The 8577-nt window shown below is 43.5% G+C and overlaps 1 non-coding gene across 1 annotated transcript; it reads right to left on the bottom strand.

Annotated features, from left to right (window-relative positions):
• Positions 1-1224: 1224 nt before the first annotated feature.
• Positions 1225-1385, bottom strand: LOC121466245. Its single transcript, XR_005976731.1, has one exon. It is a non-coding gene; the product is annotated as a U1 spliceosomal RNA (small nuclear RNA).
• Between the last annotated feature and the right edge of the window lie 7192 nt (positions 1386-8577).

The raw sequence follows: 8577 nt of genomic DNA on the forward strand, positions 1-8577 counted from the left end.
GAGTTAACGTTTGATAATTGTGCTTTCAAAGATAATTTACTACAGTCAATTTTTGTGCCCCCCACAACCTTAAATCATACCAATTCAACCAGGGCCTTACCCCACAGTTTCAAATCTGGGTCCCCAAGACCAAGTACAACCTCTGGAGTCTAACCACTGACAGCTCACGGACCCCTGAACTACCAGCCACATTCCTCCCTTTCATTTGTTCCCATCCATCCCAAAGAGGAAGTTCCTCTCTTCGTGACATCCCCAATCCTCCTGATCCAATTTGACTGACCCACATTTATCACACACCCTGAGAAACACAGGGAAGTTGGGGGTCTCTATGAGCCATCTTGATCCATCACTTATAGGATTATGAGGGGTGTCGCAGAAGAGAGGGGTGAGGAAGCAACGTGGGTACTCAGTGGTGCTGACTCTGCCACTGTGTGATCTATCTACCCACACCATGGGACCCCAAATTTGGAATCTGTGTTTCAGCTATAAGCCCTTTGCTTTGTTCTTCTGGCTCTTGATTTTGATTTTGTGCCTGGACCCTGGGCTTGGTTTAGACGTCTGGCTATAACCTGGTCCCTGCTACAACCTCAGACTCTCAAGTCGTGGCCCTGCTGTCCTGGTTCAAAGGTTAAGTCAGATGGCTCCTCCTTGATGCTCCACCTTTTTGTTCCATCACTTAGCCTTCTGTTTTGTAACTATTTGTTTTCATGACTGGGCCCCTCCTAGGATTGCGAGCAATTAAAGATAGAGAGTGAATGTCAAACATATTTCATAAATGAATGTATAATAAATTATGATCTGTCTGATTGAGGAAGGATAATCACTTGTGATGCTATTATGAGTAACAGAGAGAATTATTTTTGTCATCCATAAATTCCATGCCAAGTATCCCAAGAGGGAGGAAGAAGGGCCTCTGTATGACTTGCCCCACCTTGAACCAAGGAGCATCGCAGAGTTTTTTTTTTTTGTTTGATTGATTTTTGTGTGTGCATGTGTGTGGTGTGTGTATATGTGGTGTGTGTGTGTGTGTGTGTGAATGCATGCATGTGTAGTGTGTGTGTGGTGTGTATGTGCACATATGTATGGTGTGTGCACACACATGCATATGTGCATGGGTAGTGTGTGTGTATGTGCACATACATTCATGTGTGCACAGGTGCATGTAGAATTTGACAGCAGGTGTCCTCCTCAATCTCCCTCTTATTTTTTATTTTTATTCTTATAGGGGAAAATATGAGCATAGTATCCCACTTCCACGCATTATGAAGTTGAGCTTCCTGCATTTGGGGAAATCACAGGAGCCAGAATGTCCCAAGTACAATGGAGAAGCCTCACCTTGAGAAACCACCTTTGTGGTCAAGACACCTTCCATGCCTGGTAAGTATCCAAACTTGTTTTTTTTGAGGCAGGCGCTCTATCTCCTCTCTCTCTCTCTCTCTCTCTCTCTCTCTCTCTCTCAGATGTCTTTGTTTTGTTTTCTTTATGTAACTTTTGTTTGCCTGTCTGTATACGTACTGCATACTGTATGTGTATGGTGCCTACAGCTGGCAGAAGAGGCAGTCAGAGCCCCTGAGTTATAGATAGTTGTGATGCATCACATGGGGGCTGAAAACCAAACCTGGGTCCTCTGCAACAGTGTTCTTAAATGCTGGAGCCATTTCTCCACCTCTGGCAACAGTGTCTTTGATCGAACCATGAGCTCACTGGCTGGGGCAGACTAGCTGACTAATGAGTTCCAGGATCCTCCCATCTCTGTCACTCCGAGGCTGGGGTGATAGATACATGCTAGCCACACTCAGTTTTTTGTTTGTTTGTTTTGCTTTGTTTTTTAAACAGAATCTCACCTTGTATCCCTTGATGTTCTGAACTGGCTATGTACACAAACGGACCTTTAACTCAGAGAGATCCCCCTGCCTCAGCCTCCTGAATCCTAGGATTAAAGGCATAAGCCTCCATGGGACCATACTTGGCTTTCACCTTTTTTGTGGATGCTGTGTATCCCCATGCTTTCACAACAGGCACCTCACCAACTGAGCCATCTCCCAAACCCCAAGGTCTCATATATGCTTTCTCTGCAAATTGACCACCTTAGCGCAGCCTGCACCAAGATGAGTTTATCGCTTGCTTATGCATTTCAAACCTTATCTTGGAGTGGTCGTAGCCCTCAGTATTGCATCATGTCTTCTTTTATTGCTGCTGTAGGTTGTGAGTTAGGACCATAAAGTAAAGGAGAAAAAAATCACTTCCAGGCATTTGCAGCTCTGAGAAGCTGGAATGGGGCTCTCAGAAGCTGGCTGGGTGCCATAGGGAGGAGGAAATGTTCCTCCATGTTGCCAGTCTTATCAAGGCTCCACAGCTTCTTGCCAAAATTTTAGGAAAATGATGTTCTACTCCCTAGGAGCTATGCTGTATGTGTCTATAGGTGGGAAGTCTTTCAACAAGTATTTTCACTATAAATACTTGGCACATGTTTTCATTGGATTAAGTCTGCAATTTGAGCTCCATATTGTGAAATCCTGACACAGGGCTATTAATCACTGGATGTAGTGAAGGAGCCATGGTCAACATTGGCCAGCAGTTGAAGGTTTACAGCATAAAGAATCCCATATGAGTTGTGGGATTCACTCCACAAGAACAATTGGCATCTTTCTGATTGTGAGATTTTTCTTTTTGGAGTAATGATAAGTAAGGAAAATGGAAATGGTTTTTGAAAGGCTAATAAAATCACATGGTAGTGAGTGCATTTAATCCAAGCACTAGGAAGACAGAGACAGGAGGATCTCTGTGAGTTTGAGGCTGGTCTGGTTTACATAATGAGTTCCAGGCCAGCTAGTGAGATCCTACATTAAAGGATGTGGTAGTTTGAAAGAAAGCAACCCCTAAAGAGAATAGCACTATTAGGAAGTTTGGCTTTGTTGGAGTAACTATGGTCTTGTTGGAGGAAGTTTGTCACTGTGGAGGTGAGCTTTCAGGTCTTATATATGCTCAAGCCACACCTAGTAAAACAGACCACTTCCTTTTGCCTGTGGATCAAGGTGTAGAACTCTCAGCTCCTTCTCCAGAACCATGTCTGCCTGCATGCTGCCATGCTTCCTGCCATGATGATGATAAACTAAACCTTTGACACTGTAAGGCACCCACAATTAAATGCATTCTTTTTAAAGAGTTGCCATGGCCGTGGTGTCTTTCCACAGCAATAAAAATTCTAACAAAGACAGAAGTTGATATCAGGGACTGGGGTATTGTTGTGATAGGTCTGACCATGCTTTCCTTTGAAGGAATATGGACTTTGGGATTGTAGATTAGGAAAGCACTTGAACACTTTAAATTATGCTTAATGAGCCATACTAGTAGGAGCATGGAAGACAGTGGTGCTGAGTGTGATCTGATGAACTGTGGTTCAAGAGGTTTCAGAGGAGAGGAGTGTTAGTATGTGGCCTAGAGATCAGTCTTGTGATATTTTGGTAAAGAATGTGACTGCATTTTGTCCTTGTCTGAAGAGTCTACCTGAGGATAAACTGAAGAGCTTTGGATTAATTCCATTGTCAAAGGAAATCTCAAAATAACCTAGTATAGACTCTGTCATGTGGTTATTAGTGTTAACTCTAATGAAAATTTATAATGAAAAGGAGCAAGCTGAGCACGGTAAATTATAAAATGTAAAATCTGAGGAGAAAAGGAACACCAGGAAATGGAATGTGATGGAGGAAGGTCATTGGCCAATAAAGAAACTGCTTGGCCCTGTGGGTGGAGTAAACAGAAAAAATGCTGGGAGGAAGAGGAAGTGAGGTCAGAGACTCGACAGCTCTCCTCTTGGGAGAAGACGCCAGAGAGAGACGCCATGCCCCGCTCCCGGGATGAAGCTCTGACCCGGGATGGACTAGGCTAGAATCTTCCCGGTAAGCGCACCTTGGGGTGCTACACACAGATGATTAGAAATGGGCTAAATTAATATGTGAGAATTAGCCTAGAAGAGAATGGGCCAAGCAGTGATTAAGTGAATACAGTTTCCGTGTAATTATTTCGGGCATAAGCTAGCCGAGCAGGCGGCTAGGGTGTTGGGGACGCAGCCCCGCCGCCCTTATTACTTCAGGAATGGAACTTAAGTCCTGTGTTGAAGGAGATAAACAGATTAAGAAATGGAATAAAGGGAGTGATGACCTTAGGTTAAGATCCCAACCAGCTAAGGTTCCAACTTGTTGAGAGGAATTTTTAAAAAGCTTAAAGCAGGGTGTGGTGCTACATGCTTTTATTCTAGTACTCAGAAGCCAGAGACAGGTGGATCTCTGAGTTTGAGGCCAGCCTGTTCTGCAGAGCAAGTTCCAGAACAGCCAAGCTTAAGCTGTGAAGGAAACCATGGAAAACAGAAAGCTGCTGAAGATGTAACTGAATAAGGGGGCCATGTTCCAGCCCCAGCAAGCAGCAGAACTTGGCAGCTTCAGCCAGATGGTTCTGACCTTACAGCTAAAGGACAGAATAAATGGGTTATAGAACCTTTCTCTGTGACTAAAGAAAGCCACTGGGGCCAGGCTTGTGTCAGGGGTGTTCCTGCATGGAGGCCTAGAGAGGCCATTGAGTGAAGCTGTGAAGGTGAGCCTGGATTGCCTTGAAGACCCCAAGGTGTTGGAGATGTCAGAACTGTGGGATACCTGCTTAGGAAAGCTGATAACACAGAGTGGAACCAGCCCAAGAGAAAGAAGTGTGTATCAGTCAACAAAACTAAAAGGAGTTAGAGATCTGAAGAGCATTTGACATCAGACAGGGAGAAGCAACGTTTGGGGCTTCATCTGTCAAATGAAGGTGTTAACAGCACTTACCTGTTGGGGTGACCATGAGAATGGAACAGAGAGTGGGCTTCTTTTCCAGGCCACAAGTACAAACACTTTCAATTTGCTCAGATGTTTTTCAGTCTTGCTCTGGTCCAGTATTTCCACACTATGCTCTCTTCCCTACAGTGTATATCCTGTGTCATTATATGTTGGAAGTCTGTGATCTGTTTTTTTGACTTTGATTTTATAGGGGATTACAATTAAGAGACTGCATGGATCTCAGAACAGACTTTGAACTTTGGACTTTTAAACATTGTTGAGACTGTGATAGACTATAGGGACTCTTGAAATTGGACAGAATGCATTTTTGCATTATGATTTTGCTACAAGTCTTTAGGGCCCAGGGGTAGTTTTAAAGAAAATGGCCGCTAAAGGGAGGGGCACTAATAGAAGGTGTGGCCTTGATAGAGTATATATGACCTTGTTAGAAGAAGTCACTGTGGAGGTGAACTTTAAGGTCTCCTGTATGCTCAAGCCACACCCAGTAAAACAATTCTCTTCCTGTTCCTGTAGATCAAGATATAAAGCTCTCAGATCCTTCTCTAGCACCACATCTGCCTGCATGCTGCCATGTCCCGCCAATGATGATAATGGACTGAACCTCTGAAACTGTAAGCTATCCTATTAAATATTTCCTTTATAAGAGTTGCTATGGTATGATATCTTTTCACAACAATAGAAACCATAGCTAAGAGAAAGGAAATGAGCGGGGATGATAGGGCTGGGGAGATGGCTTACAGTCAAGAGCACTTGCTGTTACAGAGGACCTTGGTTCAATTCCCAGAACTCACGTGGTGGCTCATAACAGTCCATAATTCCAGTTCCAGAGAATCCAACACCTTCTTCTTACCTCTGTGGGCACAAGGCACACTTGTGGTTCACATACATACTTTCAGGCAAAACATGCAATACACATAAAATAAATAAATATACCCCAAACTTGTAAAGCTAAAGGAATCTCAACTATTCTTTAAAATATTTACTCTAGGTGATGAGGCTGGGCTCGGTTGGTAGGGTACTTAGCACAAAGCCTTAGGTTCTGGCACCATCCCCACATAAACTGGGCATGCTGGTGACATCTGTTACTTCATTTACCAAATGGTGACATTTGGGAGGTAGAAGAAGGAAGATCAGAAGTTCAAGGACACTATCAGTTAGGTAGTGAGTATAAGGCTAGCCCATTGAGATCTTATCTCAAAAACAACAAAATAAAATAATAATAATGGTAAAAGAAATGTAGTTAAGTATTTGTTTAGATTCCTTTAAAACAACTGCAATAATTTAATTCAGACAATTAAATTTGTTTACAAGAATGGCGGATTGCTGTTTTGTTTTGTTTTCATTTGGTCAAGGAGTATGTCTATCTGGAACAGATAAGAGAAATTCTAAATTTAATTGTGCTGTCCCTTAGTCAATCAACTGATCGTCAAAGAGCAGTGTCCACTGCTTTCTCAGGCCCCTGTCTGGAAGGATGTAGAGCAGGTTAAGATAGTATTTCTACATTCTATGAATCTAGAATCTACTCAGATGCCATCTTGTTAGAATTTGCTGACTAATCAGACAGACCTGGGCTCAAATCCCAGTTCTGGATTTGGCCACAGAGTGGGATTTTGGTAAATAAACATCTCTGAGCTACATCTTCATCTGTCAAATGAAGGTGCTAACAGCACTTACCTGTTGGGGTGATCATGAGAATGGAACAGAGAGTGGGCTTCTTTGCCAGGCCACAAGTACAAACACTTTCAATTTACCTTAGTCCTTAGCCTAAGGAAGCACAGTGGTACCCCACCTACACGTGTTTATTGCATCCTGCACACTAATCATTTATTAATATTTTAAAATTAATATTTTAAAATTAATATTTTAAAAACTATTTTTTCACATTTATTGGCCGCTTAATTTTATGAGTGTGTACATGCCATGATGTATAAAACTGTCTCTTGAGCTGGGGAAATAGTTCACTGGATAAAGTGCCTGCCCTGCTAGCTTGATAACGTGGATTTGGCACCCAGAATCTCTGTAAAAGTCATCAAAGCAAGAGACAGTGATGGAAGCAGGCCTCCCAAAGGCAGGAGCTCAGGGAGTGTGAGGTCAGCCTGAGCTACATGAGACCCTACCTCAAATTTTGAAAAAAGAAAGGAAAAAGTCCTTTGACGAAGCAGTAAGCCAATACTGTGTTATTAGTTTTATTAAAATGCCGACCCTTGAACAAAACATGCTGTTAAAAATGCTGGCCCGAGTGAAGAGACGGAAAGTCTGAATAAAACTGAACACCGAAGAACAATGGCTGTCCCAAGGAGATCTTGCGCAATAGTTTTGCGTTTCAAACCAAATTGCCTACTTTTTTTTCCCTGGAACACTGTTTTCTCCCTGGACAAAGTCAAGACTGACGAAAGTGGGTTGTGACTCAGAGCTGAGGATTTGGCTGACATCTGCTAAACAGAGTGAGTCAGTTACCTAAGGGACACGACTTGATCGTCTTTGTGGCCTCTGATAAAATTCAAGCTTTAAATGAGAAACTTTTGGCAAACTTGTATTCACCATTGGTCACTGGGTGCCATTCTAATACTTAGTGACCTTTGTCAGGAGCGCAGTGGAGAGAGTAGCAAGAGTGATATTTGGTGCTGCACAACGAAATACGTTAAAGCTGGTGAGAAGGCTCATCACGTGCCATCACACTTGACATCTGCGCCAAGTATGACGACCTGAGTTTGGTCCCTGAGATCCACGTGGTAGAAGGCGAGAACCAGCTCCAGCAAGTTGTTCTCTGACCCCCACAGGAGTACTGTGGCATGCATATCCCCACACATACGTCATATACACATGCAATAAGTAAGTACATTAATGTAGAAATATATAAAGAAACATATATGTTAATGTTTGGGAGAGGTATGTAATTCACTGAACCAATATTTTCAAGTTGACAAAGACCCAACATTACATCACACGCAGGAATAAAAAGATTCATTCACAGTACAATCTGGGAAGGGCGTGGTGGCATACACCTGTACTTAGGAGGTTGAAGGAAGAGGACCACATGCCAGGAGAAACTTGGGCTGGCCGGGAACTCTCAAAGACCACCCGCATCTGCTTCCCTAGTGCTAAGATTATAGGTGTGCTCTACCAGGTTCGGCTCCTCAACATTTTAAGACTATGAAAGGACCTTTGACCAGGAGCACTGCGAGGAGTTGCCCCAGTTTCTGATAAACCTACTTTCCCTATCTCCTCTCCCACTCTGTTCTCTGGGAGAGTTTACTGCGCACATCTCAGCCCTTGCTACAGGGGACTGCTTGCGTTAGACCTTGGTTTCTATTTCGTTACACTTAGCACAAAACACGGTTCTCCAAGTTTTTGAAGCCTGACCTCCACCTTTTGTGTATAAACTGCCAACGTGGCAGAACCATGGTATGGTTAAGGGAAAGGTTTTTATTGTAGATGAGAGAGAGAGAGAGAGAGAGAGAGAGAGAGAGAGAGAGAGACATCTAGAAGAGTCCAGAGCAGAGAAAGAAGTGGACTGAAGATGTCTGCAGACTGGACATGGCCGGGGCGTCTGCCAGAGAGGGGAGAATAGCAGGGGTTTAGAGAATAGAGCACAGTGAGAGAAGCAGGGGCAGAGCAGAGAGTGAACATAGCGGGAAGAGCAGGGTTATAAGGCCAATGAGTAGCAGCTGGGAGAAGGAAAGCCTATGAGCTGGAAAGTTTAGGGCAGAGGAGAAGATGAGGAGGGCTAGGGTGTCAGCATGAACCT

Source organism: Microtus oregoni, unplaced genomic scaffold, assembly GCF_018167655.1.
Source record: "Microtus oregoni isolate MIOR12 unplaced genomic scaffold, Mior012 000032F_ref0000030, whole genome shotgun sequence".
Taxonomy (NCBI): Eukaryota; Metazoa; Chordata; class Mammalia; order Rodentia; family Cricetidae; genus Microtus; species Microtus oregoni.